This window comes from Ranitomeya variabilis, chromosome 1, assembly GCF_051348905.1.
Source record: "Ranitomeya variabilis isolate aRanVar5 chromosome 1, aRanVar5.hap1, whole genome shotgun sequence".
Lineage (NCBI taxonomy): Eukaryota > Metazoa > Chordata > Amphibia > Anura > Dendrobatidae > Ranitomeya > Ranitomeya variabilis.
In genome coordinates, this window is record NC_135232.1 from 147007343 (window position 1) to 147021221 (window position 13879).

At 43.3% G+C, this 13879-nt stretch overlaps 1 long non-coding RNA gene across 1 annotated transcript; it reads right to left on the reverse strand.

The window, feature by feature from the left end:
* Window positions 1-154: 154 nt before the first annotated feature.
* Window positions 155-10429, reverse strand: LOC143807783 (uncharacterized). The gene is made up of 3 exons (XR_013221799.1): window positions 10158-10429; window positions 4332-6657; window positions 155-831 (listed from the first exon to the last, which is right to left on the reverse strand). It is a non-coding gene; the product is annotated as an uncharacterized LOC143807783 (long non-coding RNA).
* Window positions 10430-13879: the final 3450 nt, after the last annotated feature.

Here is a 13879-nt window from a genome sequence, read left to right on the forward strand (position 1 = left end):
ATTCCGTTGACATACTCATTGGATTCATTACAAACCAGGTTCCCCGGCTTACTTGTACAACTGTTTGCATCACCTTGGGGGAACAACTCGGAATGTTCCCATTTTCTATTATGTATGTATCTTTCCAATACTGTAGGTTTGAAAGCGTCAGAGGAAGGGGTGGTTGTACTGAAACTGAGCTGTAGATTTTCAGTGGGGACCTGTCCTAAATCAGTTAATCCAGTCTTATTCCTAGGTACCCATTTTCCTCCCTTGAATGCTAAATATTGTAAGTTGCCTATTTTTCCTGTAAGATTGCCCTGCCACCAAGGAAATTCTACCCATCCCACAACTGGTATGGCGATTGTAGTATTCCATAGTCTAGTATTGCCAGGTTGGTTGTTGGCCAGGTTGTCTGAACAATTAGGCCAAGCGAATATTTCTTCAGCTGACACGGGAACTGCTAGAAAAGGTATACTTGTGGCTGATACTGGTGAATGGGTACAGATCCAACAATCTGCCAGGGGTTGCGTATTATTTAACAAGTCATGCACTAATTTTCTATGATGTTGTACGAATCTATTGTTCAAAGGGGCTAGAGAATTCAGTCTTTCCCATGCCTCCGTTGAGGTTAACATTATTAACATCAATATCATGAGTCTTATACTGCTTTTTTGCAATGGCTTGCATGTATCCATGATGCCTTTCCTTCAAGCTTGACTGCTGTCGGAGTTGTTAACAGGACTTGGAAAGGTCCGTCAAACCTCGGTTCCAGAGTCTTTCTGGTGTGTCTTTTCACGTAGACTTGATCACCAGGTTCCAACTTGTGGCCTCCTTCGAGATTTTCTGGATCTGGAAGGGAAGCAAAAACTTGCGAATGCACTTTAGTTAAACGTTTTTGTAATTCTTGTACATAAGCAGTTAAAGTCTCAGTATTCAACATCAGTTGTTGTGGAAAATAACAACCCAAATTTGCTGCTCTACCAAAAAGAATCTCATGTGGTGACAGCTTAGCCTTCCCCCTTGGGGCGTTTCGGATGGAATACAGGGCAAGTGGTAGACACTCGGTCCAAGGCTTTCCTGTTTCTGCCATGGCCTTCTGGATTTTTAATTTTATTGTTCCATTTAATCTTTCCACTTTACCTGAACTCTGTGGGTGATACGGAGTGTGAAACTGGTTTTCTACTCCCAACATTTTCATAACATTCTGGAATATTTCCCCAGTAAAATGGGTACCCCTATCTGACTCGATCACCTCAGGCATGCCGTAACGGGGTATCAGTTCATGTGCTATTATAATGGCAGTAGTTTTTGCTGAGGCTTTACGAACTGGATAAGCCTCTGGCCACCCTGAGAACATGTCCACACACACAAGCACATATTCGTATCCATTGTACCTAGGAAGTTGGATGTAGTCGATCTGGAGTCTTTGAAAGGGATACAGTGGTCTTACATGATGCTTGGTTGGGGTTTTAATGGTCTGACCTGGATTGTGTGCCAGGCATATAGCGCATGCAGCACACATGTTCCGAGCAAAATTACCAAAGCCTGGAACCAACCACCTTTCTTTTACCTTGAGCGTCATACCATTTGCCGACACGTGCGTGGGTAGGTGGAGGTCACTTGCCACTGCGGGGTACCAGGCTCTGGGTAAACACAACAAAGTTCCTTTTTTCCATAATCCTTGCTGATCTTCTGCCCCTTTTTTCTGCCACTGCCCTCGTTCTTCGTCGTCTACCTGTTTCTGAGCTTCCTTCAATCTCTCCTCATCATCTTCAGAGCTATCTAGTGTGTGGGCATGATGTAAGGGTTTACGTGCTGCCTGTTTTGCTGCCTTGTCGGCTTTATCGTTACCCCTGGCTTCCTCGGTGTCGAGTCTCACATGTGCAGCTACCTTTATCACCGCTATTTCTTTAGTTTCTTGTGCTGCCTCCAGAATCTGTCTAATGAGGGAGGCATGTTTAACAGGTTGGCCTGAAGCAGTCATATAACCTCTGGCTCTCCATATTACGCCAAAATCGAAAATAATGCCATGTGCATATCTAGAATCAGTGTATATGTTTGCTGTCTGATCTTTGGCTATTTTTAGAGCTTCAACCAATGCCGTAAGTTCTGCTTCTTGTGCAGACTGATTAGCAGGGAGAGGTTCTGCTTTCAGCACTTCATGCTGAGTTACTACCGCATAACCTGTATGAAATTGTCCATTCATATCTGCATATCTACTGCCATCTATGAAAAGTTCAAATGTAGCATTACAGAGTGGCTTGTCACGTACATTACATAAGCCCTGAGTCTCTTGTTCCATTAATTGTACACAATCATGCATTGACTTTGATGGGTCAAAGGAGTTGGAGAGTGCAGTTTCCTCAGGTATGGTACCCCCCTCAGACTCTAAAGGGAGCAAAGACGCGAGATTAAGAGTCTGAATCCTGGCAAAGGAAATGTTGGGCGGCAGTAGTAGGGAACATTGGAGACGGAGGTGTCTGGCCATTGAAATATGTTTAGGTTGGACCTGGTTAAGAATGCCATGTACATCATGAGTGGTCTGAACTAGAAGTGGGTGATCAAGAACAATCTCAGAAGCTTTATCTAATAACAGTGAAATTGCGGCTACTACTCTTACACAAGAAGGTGCGGCTCTAGCTACAGGGTCCAGATGAGCTGATATGTATGCCACCGGTCTCTGTTTGTTTCCATGTTTTTGTGTGAGCACCCCTGTAGCATGTGAGGATATCTCAGCTGCCATCAATTGAAAAGGTTTAGTGTAGTCTGGGAGTCCCAAAGCCGGAGCTGATACCAGTGCTGTTTTCAAAGAGGAAAATGACTGTTTAGCCTCTTCACTGAGTGAATATGGTGTGTTGGCAATACAGTCATATAAAGGCTGCATGAGTTGACTTGCATGTATGATCCACTGTCTACAGTGTGAAACAATACCTAGGAAAGCACGCAGCTGTTTGTGATTCCTGGGTTCAAGCATGTTACGTATGGCTTCCGTACGTTGAGGTGTGAGGTGTCTGATGCCCTGTGATATGCAGTGACCTAAAAACACGACTGTTTGTTGACAAGCCTGGAGTTTCTGTCTATTTACTTTACAGCCTTCTTGCGCTAGGAAAATTAAGAAATTAACAGTTGAGGTAACTGCCGTCTGCTCATCAGGGCAACAAATAAGTAAATCATCTACATACTGTAGAATGACTACTCCTGGTTCTGGGATGACATTTTTTAGCACGGTCTGCATTGCTTCAGAGTACAAAGTTGGTGAGTGTACCATACCTTGTGGCAATCTTGTCCATGCTAATTGTTTACCCTTGAATGTAAAGGCAAACAAATGCCAACAGTTCTTATGTAGTGGCACAGAAAAAAATGCGTTTGATAAGTCAATTACCGTAAAATATGCAGCAGTGCTGGGAATTTGAGACAGTAAGGTATGAGGATTCGGTACCACAGGGGTGACCGGTGCCAAAACCTTATTGATTTCCCGTAAGTCGTGCACCATGCGATATTTCACCATAGTTTTCTACTAAAAGCTTCTGCCCTAGTAACTCCAAACTTACTAAAAATCTTTCTCAGCCCCTTAGTGGCATCTTCACCACTTCTCTCCTTTATGATAGTATAGATATCTAATTCTTCTGGTTCCGACTTTGTTTGCTTATTCCCCATTTTCTTATCCTGAGCTTTCTTGCCCTAGGTGGCGTTTGGGTATGAGAATACCTCGTTACCTTCTTCCTAAGGAGCTAGGATGTCTTTTCTTGCCCTAGGTGGCGTTTGGGTATGAGAATACCTCGTTACCTTCTTCCTAAGGAGCTAGGATGTTTAAACTGTGTTGATGTAAGAAAATCTTGATTCCTACACCTATAGCAAACAACACAAATGCAACCAGACAGAAAAAGAAAAAGAACATACAACGTATCTTGTCCCAGGCTAATTTATCTGTCCTGGGCTCATACTATCATACACAACGTATTCTTGTCCCAGGCTAATTTATCTGTCCTGGGCTCATACTATCATACACTTATCCGTCACCAGGTTTTTGTCAAAGACAGGGTCAGAGATTGAACCATAGGCGCGGAGGTCTCCCCGAAAGGACGCAACCACGTTGCCCAGTGGGACAGTCACTTCTTCTGTTTCAACACCCTGGGCGGCTTATAGGGCTATTCCCAACTTCCACACACCTTTTATTCACATTCACTCTCATTCAATGCCGTACTCCGTGAGGTGGTCAATTCCTAAATAGTTCAAGAACCCGAGCTATAGGTATCCTCCTCTACTAGAACTACCCGCTAAAGAACACGACACAGAAAATCTTACGGACAGTGCAGGGCAGATATAAGAGATCTAACAGTGTCTCTTACCTGGCCAGGTTTTTGTTCATCTGCCGTCCATTATCCCAGATTCTCTTTTCGTTCGTATTCTGCCGGTGTTCTTGAAGGAATACACAGACCTCGGGTCCCTGTTCAGGCGCCAGGAAATGTCAGGATCTCACTCAGTCGGAGCAGCCTTTGGAAGTGGGGAATCACCAGAAATAATACACAAGACACGTCTTGTATAGTGTATCACTGGGAAGTCTCTGAAGCACGCCTGCCTTCAAGGTGCTATCCCTTCTTTATATAGTTGTATCGGTAGGTTCAGTGGTTATACAAGTTTTGCATGTTTAAACAAAGAGACAAAACAGGAAAGAAAGAAAAAACAGTTTCGTGGGCGGCAGTTTCACAACAAACAGTACAAAGGCAATTCCACAGACAAGAAAAACAGGATTTCATACTATAGCTAAAATGTCCTTGAATGGACAGGTCAATATTTATCACAAATTCTTTTTAAAATGGTTCATTGAGGTAACCATTTTTGTTCTGCTCTTCACAATCCCCCGTTTGACATATTCCATTCAAAACCTTGTCATATAGACGATCATTTTAGTCATTCTTTTTGTGATATTACAACAAAAAAAAAAAAAACTTTATATTCTCGCATCCATTACACAAAATTTATTTGTGCATACCGAGATACCCTTGAGTACAACCTTGAATAATACATATATAATTACAATAACTATAACTGTATGTATTAGGCTTTGCATAATCCCGGTAACCCACCCACCGATCCCTCTGAACCAATTGGCCGGGTTAAGAAAAGGAAAAGGTATCTGACCACCAGCTATCCTTATTTTGGTCATTGTCTTTGTCATACTGATCCCTGAGTCGTTGTACGTCTTCTAATTTAAATCTCATACTCATAGTACTATTCGGGTCTATATAATGACAGCAGGTGGGTCCGATGATTTGACACATACCCCCTTGTGAGGCAGTTAGGTAATCCAATACCAGGGTATGTTGGTTAGTGACTATTATAAGCTGATTCTGTACAGCTATACTAGTATTTAATATGTCCAATATATCCCAGATCTGGTCATCTAGATAATCCGTGGCTCTAACTAATTTATCCCACATCTGTGTTAACATAGGATAAATAAAAATGGTACTAGCAATTTTGTTGGGAATTCCCATTTGTACTATATGCGGCCTCCCCGAGGGACGTGGTGAGTTATCTGCAGCTCTTTTATACAATGTGTGCTTGGGCACGGCTTGCATATTCACTTGTTTATTTGAAATTATGAAAGTAGCCGGGGTTAGGCGTCCTAATGTACAAGTACCCTTTATACCTACGGGAAGCCATTTATATGCTCCTCCGCATATCCAAAATGTACCCTCAGGCAGATCCCACAAAGCTGAGTGCTGCAATACCAATCTGTGAGCCAAATCCACAAAACTAGATACATTCTGAAGCATACACCAAGAGGGTTTTTGTCCCAAGGGGCTACAGTACCCGGCTGCGGGATTCCCACATACATGCATTCCGTTGACATACTCATTGGATTCATTACAAACCAGGTTCCCCGGCTTACTTGTACAACTGTTTGCATCACCTTGGGGGAACAACTCGGAATGTTCCCATTTTCTATTATGTATGTATCTTTCCAATACTGTAGGTTTGAAAGCATCAGAGGAAGGGGTGGTTGTACTGAAACTGAGCTGTAGATTTTCAGTGGGGACCTGTCCTAAATCAGTTAATCCAGTCTTATTCCTAGGTACCCATTTTCCTCCCTTGAATGCTAAATATTGTAAGTTGCCTATTTTTCCTGTAAGATTGCCCTGCCACCAAGGAAATTCTACCCATCCCACAACTGGTATGGCGATTGTAGTATTCCATAGTCTAGTATTGCCAGGTTGGTTGTTGGCCAGGTTGTCTGAACAATTAGGCCAAGCGAATATTTCTTCAGCTGACACGGGAACTGCTAGAAAAGGTATACTTGTGGCTGATACTGGTGAATGGGTACAGATCCAACAATCTGCCAGGGGTTGCGTATTATTTAACAAGTCATGCACTAATTTTCTATGATGTTGTACGAATCTATTGTTCAAAGGGGCTAGAGAATTCAGTCTTTCCCATGCCTCCGTTGAGGTTAACATTATTAACATCAATATCATGAGTCTTATACTGCTTTTTTGCAATGGCTTGCATGTATCCATGATGCCTTTCCTTCAAGCTTGACTGCTGTCGGAGTTGTTAACAGGACTTGGAAAGGTCCGTCAAACCTCGGTTCCAGAGTCTTTCTGGTGTGTCTTTTCACGTAGACTTGATCACCAGGTTCCAACTTGTGGCCTCCTTCGAGATTTTCTGGATCTGGAAGGGAAGCAAAAACTTGCGAATGCACTTTAGTTAAACGTTTTTGTAATTCTTGTACATAAGCAGTTAAAGTCTCAGTATTCAACATCAGTTGTTGTGGAAAATAACAACCCAAATTTGCTGCTCTACCAAAAAGAATCTCATGTGGTGACAGCTTAGCCTTCCCCCTTGGGGCGTTTCGGATGGAATACAGGGCAAGTGGTAGACACTCGGTCCAAGGCTTTCCTGTTTCTGCCATGGCCTTCTGGATTTTTAATTTTATTGTTCCATTTAATCTTTCCACTTTACCTGAACTCTGTGGGTGATACGGAGTGTGAAACTGGTTTTCTACTCCCAACATTTTCATAACATTCTGGAATATTTCCCCAGTAAAATGGGTACCCCTATCTGACTCGATCACCTCAGGCATGCCGTAACGGGGTATCAGTTCATGTGCTATTATAATGGCAGTAGTTTTTGCTGAGGCTTTACGAACTGGATAAGCCTCTGGCCACCCTGAGAACATGTCCACACACACAAGCACATATTCGTATCCATTGTACCTAGGAAGTTGGATGTAGTCGATCTGGAGTCTTTGAAAGGGATACAGTGGTCTTACATGATGCTTGGTTGGGGTTTTAATGGTCTGACCTGGATTGTGTGCCAGGCATATAGCGCATGCAGCACACATGTTCCGAGCAAAATTACCAAAGCCTGGAACCAACCACCTTTCTTTTACCTTGAGCGTCATACCATTTGCCGACACGTGCGTGGGTAGGTGGAGGTCACTTGCCACTGCGGGGTACCAGGCTCTGGGTAAACACAACAAAGTTCCTTTTTTCCATAATCCTTGCTGATCTTCTGCCCCTTTTTTCTGCCACTGCCCTCGTTCTTCGTCGTCTACCTGTTTCTGAGCTTCCTTCAATCTCTCCTCATCATCTTCAGAGCTATCTAGTGTGTGGGCATGATGTAAGGGTTTACGTGCTGCCTGTTTTGCTGCCTTGTCGGCTTTATCGTTACCCCTGGCTTCCTCGGTGTCGAGTCTCACATGTGCAGCTACCTTTATCACCGCTATTTCTTTAGTTTCTTGTGCTGCCTCCAGAATCTGTCTAATGAGGGAGGCATGTTTAACAGGTTGGCCTGAAGCAGTCATATAACCTCTGGCTCTCCATATTACGCCAAAATCGAAAATAATGCCATGTGCATATCTAGAATCAGTGTATATGTTTGCTGTCTGATCTTTGGCTATTTTTAGAGCTTCAACCAATGCCGTAAGTTCTGCTTCTTGTGCAGACTGATTAGCAGGGAGAGGTTCTGCTTTCAGCACTTCATGCTGAGTTACTACCGCATAACCTGTATGAAATTGTCCATTCATATCTGCATATCTACTGCCATCTATGAAAAGTTCAAATGTAGCATTACAGAGTGGCTTGTCACGTACATTACATAAGCCCTGAGTCTCTTGTTCCATTAATTGTACACAATCATGCATTGACTTTGATGGGTCAAAGGAGTTGGAGAGTGCAGTTTCCTCAGGTATGGTACCCCCCTCAGACTCTAAAGGGAGCAAAGACGCGAGATTAAGAGTCTGAATCCTGGCAAAGGAAATGTTGGGCGGCAGTAGTAGGGAACATTGGAGACGGAGGTGTCTGGCCATTGAAATATGTTTAGGTTGGACCTGGTTAAGAATGCCATGTACATCATGAGTGGTCTGAACTAGAAGTGGGTGATCAAGAACAATCTCAGAAGCTTTATCTAATAACAGTGAAATTGCGGCTACTACTCTTACACAAGAAGGTGCGGCTCTAGCTACAGGGTCCAGATGAGCTGATATGTATGCCACCGGTCTCTGTTTGTTTCCATGTTTTTGTGTGAGCACCCCTGTAGCATGTGAGGATATCTCAGCTGCCATCAATTGAAAAGGTTTAGTGTAGTCTGGGAGTCCCAAAGCCGGAGCTGATACCAGTGCTGTTTTCAAAGAGGAAAATGACTGTTTAGCCTCTTCACTGAGTGAATATGGTGTGTTGGCAATACAGTCATATAAAGGCTGCATGAGTTGACTTGCATGTATGATCCACTGTCTACAGTGTGAAACAATACCTAGGAAAGCACGCAGCTGTTTGTGATTCCTGGGTTCAAGCATGTTACGTATGGCTTCCGTACGTTGAGGTGTGAGGTGTCTGATGCCCTGTGATATGCAGTGACCTAAAAACACGACTGTTTGTTGACAAGCCTGGAGTTTCTGTCTATTTACTTTACAGCCTTCTTGCGCTAGGAAAATTAAGAAATTAACAGTTGAGGTAACTGCCGTCTGCTCATCAGGGCAACAAATAAGTAAATCATCTACATACTGTAGAATGACTACTCCTGGTTCTGGGATGACATTTTTTAGCACGGTCTGCATTGCTTCAGAGTACAAAGTTGGTGAGTGTACCATACCTTGTGGCAATCTTGTCCATGCTAATTGTTTACCCTTGAATGTAAAGGCAAACAAATGCCAACAGTTCTTATGTAGTGGCACAGAAAAAAATGCGTTTGATAAGTCAATTACCGTAAAATATGCAGCAGTGCTGGGAATTTGAGACAGTAAGGTATGAGGATTCGGTACCACAGGGGTGACCGGTGCCAAAACCTTATTGATTTCCCGTAAGTCGTGCACCATGCGATATTTCACCATAGTTTTCTACTAAAAGCTTCTGCCCTAGTAACTCCAAACTTACTAAAAATCTTTCTCAGCCCCTTAGTGGCATCTTCACCACTTCTCTCCTTTATGATAGTATAGATATCTAATTCTTCTGGTTCCGACTTTGTTTGCTTATTCCCCATTTTCTTATCCTGAGCTTTCTTGCCCTAGGTGGCGTTTGGGTATGAGAATACCTCGTTACCTTCTTCCTAAGGAGCTAGGATGTCTTTTCTTGCCCTAGGTGGCGTTTGGGTATGAGAATACCTCGTTACCTTCTTCCTAAGGAGCTAGGATGTTTAAACTGTGTTGATGTAAGAAAATCTTGATTCCTACACCTATAGCAAACAACACAAATGCAACCAGACAGAAAAAGAAAAAGAACATACAACGTATCTTGTCCCAGGCTAATTTATCTGTCCTGGGCTCATACTATCATATACAACGTATTCTTGTCCCAGGCTAATTTATCTGTCCTGGGCTCATACTATCATACACTTATCCGTCACCAGGTTTTTGTCAAAGACAGGGTCAGAGATTGAACCATAGGCGCGGAGGTCTCCCCGAAAGGACGCAACCACGTTGCCCAGTGGGACAGTCACTTCTTCTGTTTCAACACCCTGGGCGGCTTATAGGGCTATTCCCAACTTCCACACACCTTTTATTCACATTCACTCTCATTCAATGCCGTACTCCGTGAGGTGGTCAATTCCTAAATAGTTCAAGAACCCGAGCTATAGGTATCCTCCTCTACTAGAACTACCCGCTAAAGAACACGACACAGAAAATCTTACGGACAGTGCAGGGCAGATATAAGAGATCTAACAGTGTCTCTTACCTGGCCAGGTTTTTGTTCATCTGCCGTCCATTATCCCAGATTCTCTTTTCGTTCGTATTCTGCCGGTGTTCTTGAAGGAATACACAGACCTCGGGTCCCTGTTCAGGCGCCAGGAAATGTCAGGATCTCACTCAGTCGGAGCAGCCTTTGGAAGTGGGGAATCACCAGAAATAATACACAAGACACGTCTTGTATAGTGTATCACTGGGAAGTCTCTGAAGCACGCCTGCCTTCAAGGTGCTATCCCTTCTTTATATAGTTGTATCGGTAGGTTCAGTGGTTATACAAGTTTTGCATGTTTAAACAAAGAGACAAAACAGGAAAGAAAGAAAAAACAGTTTCGTGGGCGGCAGTTTCACAACAAACAGTACAAAGGCAATTCCACAGACAAGAAAAACAGGATTTCATACTATAGCTAAAATGTCCTTGAATGGACAGGTCAATATTTATCACAAATTCTTTTTAAAATGGTTCATTGAGGTAACCATTTTTGTTCTGCTCTTCACAATGTGGACAATTTTCCTGACACACACATATACCACATTTACAGTATACCCTGCCACATATACTATACAGTATATACACAGACACATATACCAAATCTACAGGCACATTCACACATACACAGACAAGCAAAAGGGTAACAATGTTTTGAAATTTTGACTTCCAGGGTCCATATCTGACCATCCACAACTGCTTTGAATGTTAATCTACCATAATTGTATGGATAGTCATCTTGGCTATCTCATAGATGTTCATGCAAAAACCAAGCAACATTTGTTACCCAAGTCTGGAATGGTGACCCTAAAAAAAGGTGAAGAAACCACAACTTCAATATCGTCATATGCATCATCGGCTGGAGAAAAGTGGACATTAGAAGATTGAAAACTAGTGGTTTGGAGCGATGAGACAAAAGTCAATAGACTAGGCTCTGATGGATGAAAAGGGGTTTAGAGTAAACAAGGGGGAAAGGGGCTAACAGAAATTGAAAGAAGTGTCAAGTTCAGTGGAGGAAGCCTGATGATATGGGGTTGTTTCTCAGCCGAAGGTGTTGGACGCTTGACCAGGATCGATGGTGGAGTTAATGCTGAGTTATATGTGAGTATTCTACAAGGCGAGTTACTTTGTACACTCGAGTAATATGGGTATGAAAAGGATGTGTTCCAGCAGGATAATGAACTGAAGCATATATCGAGATTGGCAAAGAATTCAATGACAATGAAATAGAGGCCTGGATTGGCCCCTAGAGTCTCTAACCTAATCGAACACTTGTGGGTAGATTTGAAGAAAATACTGTTTATATACCCAAGTGAATCAACCAGTGTGCACCAAATTTGGGAACCTGTAGAAGATACATATGATCAGATTTTCATTGAGACATGCTTGAGTCTGATCGAGAGCATGCCCAAGAGGATTCAGGTAGTGTTGAAAGCCAAAAGTGGATTTACAAAATACTAACAAAATTAAAATTTAGATTTTTAGGAGCAAAACAGTTACAATGCAGTGACATAACAAGAATCTGCATAACTAATTTTATGCTAATTAGTTGCAAGTCAAATTTATATATGAGATAGCTAGGATGATTGTTTGTTTATAAAATGATAGTAGTTTCATGGTCTAAGCAGTAGTGGATGGCGAGAAATGGAACCTGAAAGTCAAAAGTTCAAAACAATGTAACCCTTTTGCTTATCAAGTGTGGTAACTACTTCACCCTTGACTATCTACTATATAATTGTCTAAGGGTCACTTCCGTCTGTCTGTCCCAGAAATCCCGCATCGCTGATTGGTGACCAATCAGCGACGAGCACGGTCCGGCCGATAATTATTCCCTCCCTACTCCCCAGCCCAGTACCCGCTCCATACTCCCCTCTAGTCAGCGCTCACACAGGGTTAATGGCAGCGTTAGGGGACCGCGTTATGCCGCGAGACCGCTGCGTCGTCATCTCGCGAGACCGCAATGCATGGAGCGGTCACCGGAGCATCGCGAGGAGCATAGGTAAATGCCTCGCCTGGATCCGGGGGCCGACGGAAGGTGAGTATATGACTATTTTTTATTTTAATTATTTTTTTAACAGGGATATGATGCCCACATTGCTATATACTACGTGGGCTGTGCTATATACTATGTGGGCTGTGCTATATGCAATGTCGGCTGTGCAATATATTGCGTGGCTGTGCTATATACTATGTGGCTGTGTTAAACACTACGTGGGCTGTGTTAAACACTACGTGGGCTGTGTTATATACTGCGTGCGTGGGCTGTGTTATATATTACGTGAGCTGTGTTATATGCTACGTGGGCTGTTATAAACTATGTGGCTGTCTTATATGCTATGTGGGCTGTTATACACTCCGTGGGCTGTGCTATATACTACGTGGTTGTGCTATATACTACGTGGCTGTGCTATGTACTACGTGGCTGTGCTATGTACTACGTGGCTGTGCTATGTACTACGTGGCTGTGCAATGTACTATGTGGCTGTGCTATGTACTACGTGGGCTGTTATATACTACGTGGCTGTGCTATATACTACGTGACTGGCCGCGAACAATCAGCGACAGGCGCAGTCCGGCCGTGAAGCCCGCATCAAAGCGCGGGTACTGACCTCGGATGTACTATTCCGTCCGAGATCAGAAAGGGGATACATTTTTCACTCTTTGTTTCATTGCAGCCATTTGGCAAATTCAAGAAGTTAATTTTTTTCTCATTAATGTGCACTCTGCACCCCATCTTGACTGGAAAAAACAGAAATGTAGTCATTTTTGCAAATTTATTAAAAAAGGATAACTGAAATATCACATGGTCATAAGTATTCAGACCCTTTGCTCAGTATTGAGTAGAAGCCCCCTTTTGAGCTAGTATAGACATGAGTCTTCTTGGGAACGATGCAACAAGTTTTTCACACCTGGATTTGGGGATCCTCTGCCATTCTTCCTTGCAGATCCTCTCCAGTTCTGTCAGGTTGGATGGTGAACATTGGTGGACAGCCATTTTCAGGTCTCTCCAGAGATGCTCAATTGGGTTTAGGTCAGGGCTCTGGCGGGGCCAGTCAAGAATGGTCACAGAGTGGTTCTGAAGCTACTCCTTTGTTATTTTAGCTGTGTGCTTAGGGTCAATGTCTTGTTGGAAGGTGAACCTTCGGCCAAGTCTGAGGTCCAGAGAACTCTGGAAGAGATTTTCATCCAGGATATCTCTGTACTTGGCCACATTTATGTAAACTGTAAAGCGCTACGGAATATGTTAGCGCTATCTAAAAATAAAGATTATTATTATTATTCCTTCAGTAGCAACCAGTCATCCTGTCCCTGCAGCTGAAAAACACCCCCATAGCATGATGTTGTCACCACCATGTTTCACTGTTGGGTTTGTATTGGGCAGGTGATGAGCAGTGCCTGGTTTTCTCCACACATACCACTTAGAATTATCACCAAAAAAGGTCTATCTTCGTCTCATCAGACCAGAGAATCTTATTTCCAGTTCACCACCTGACAGCACCATTGGAGGACTTCCTTCTTACCCTCAGTGGGACAGGAACAACAAGTGGTTAAAAGGATCCTCCCCTTACCACCAACCAGTGTTTTTCCTGTCCCACTGTGGATAGGAATGGCAAGCATGTCCTCCGACGGTGCTGTGCAGATGATGGTGATCGGGGGCCCAGCCTTTCCCTTCCCCACCGCAAGACATCTGCTGCTGATACCTGCGATGGGGGGTCCCTCAGCCT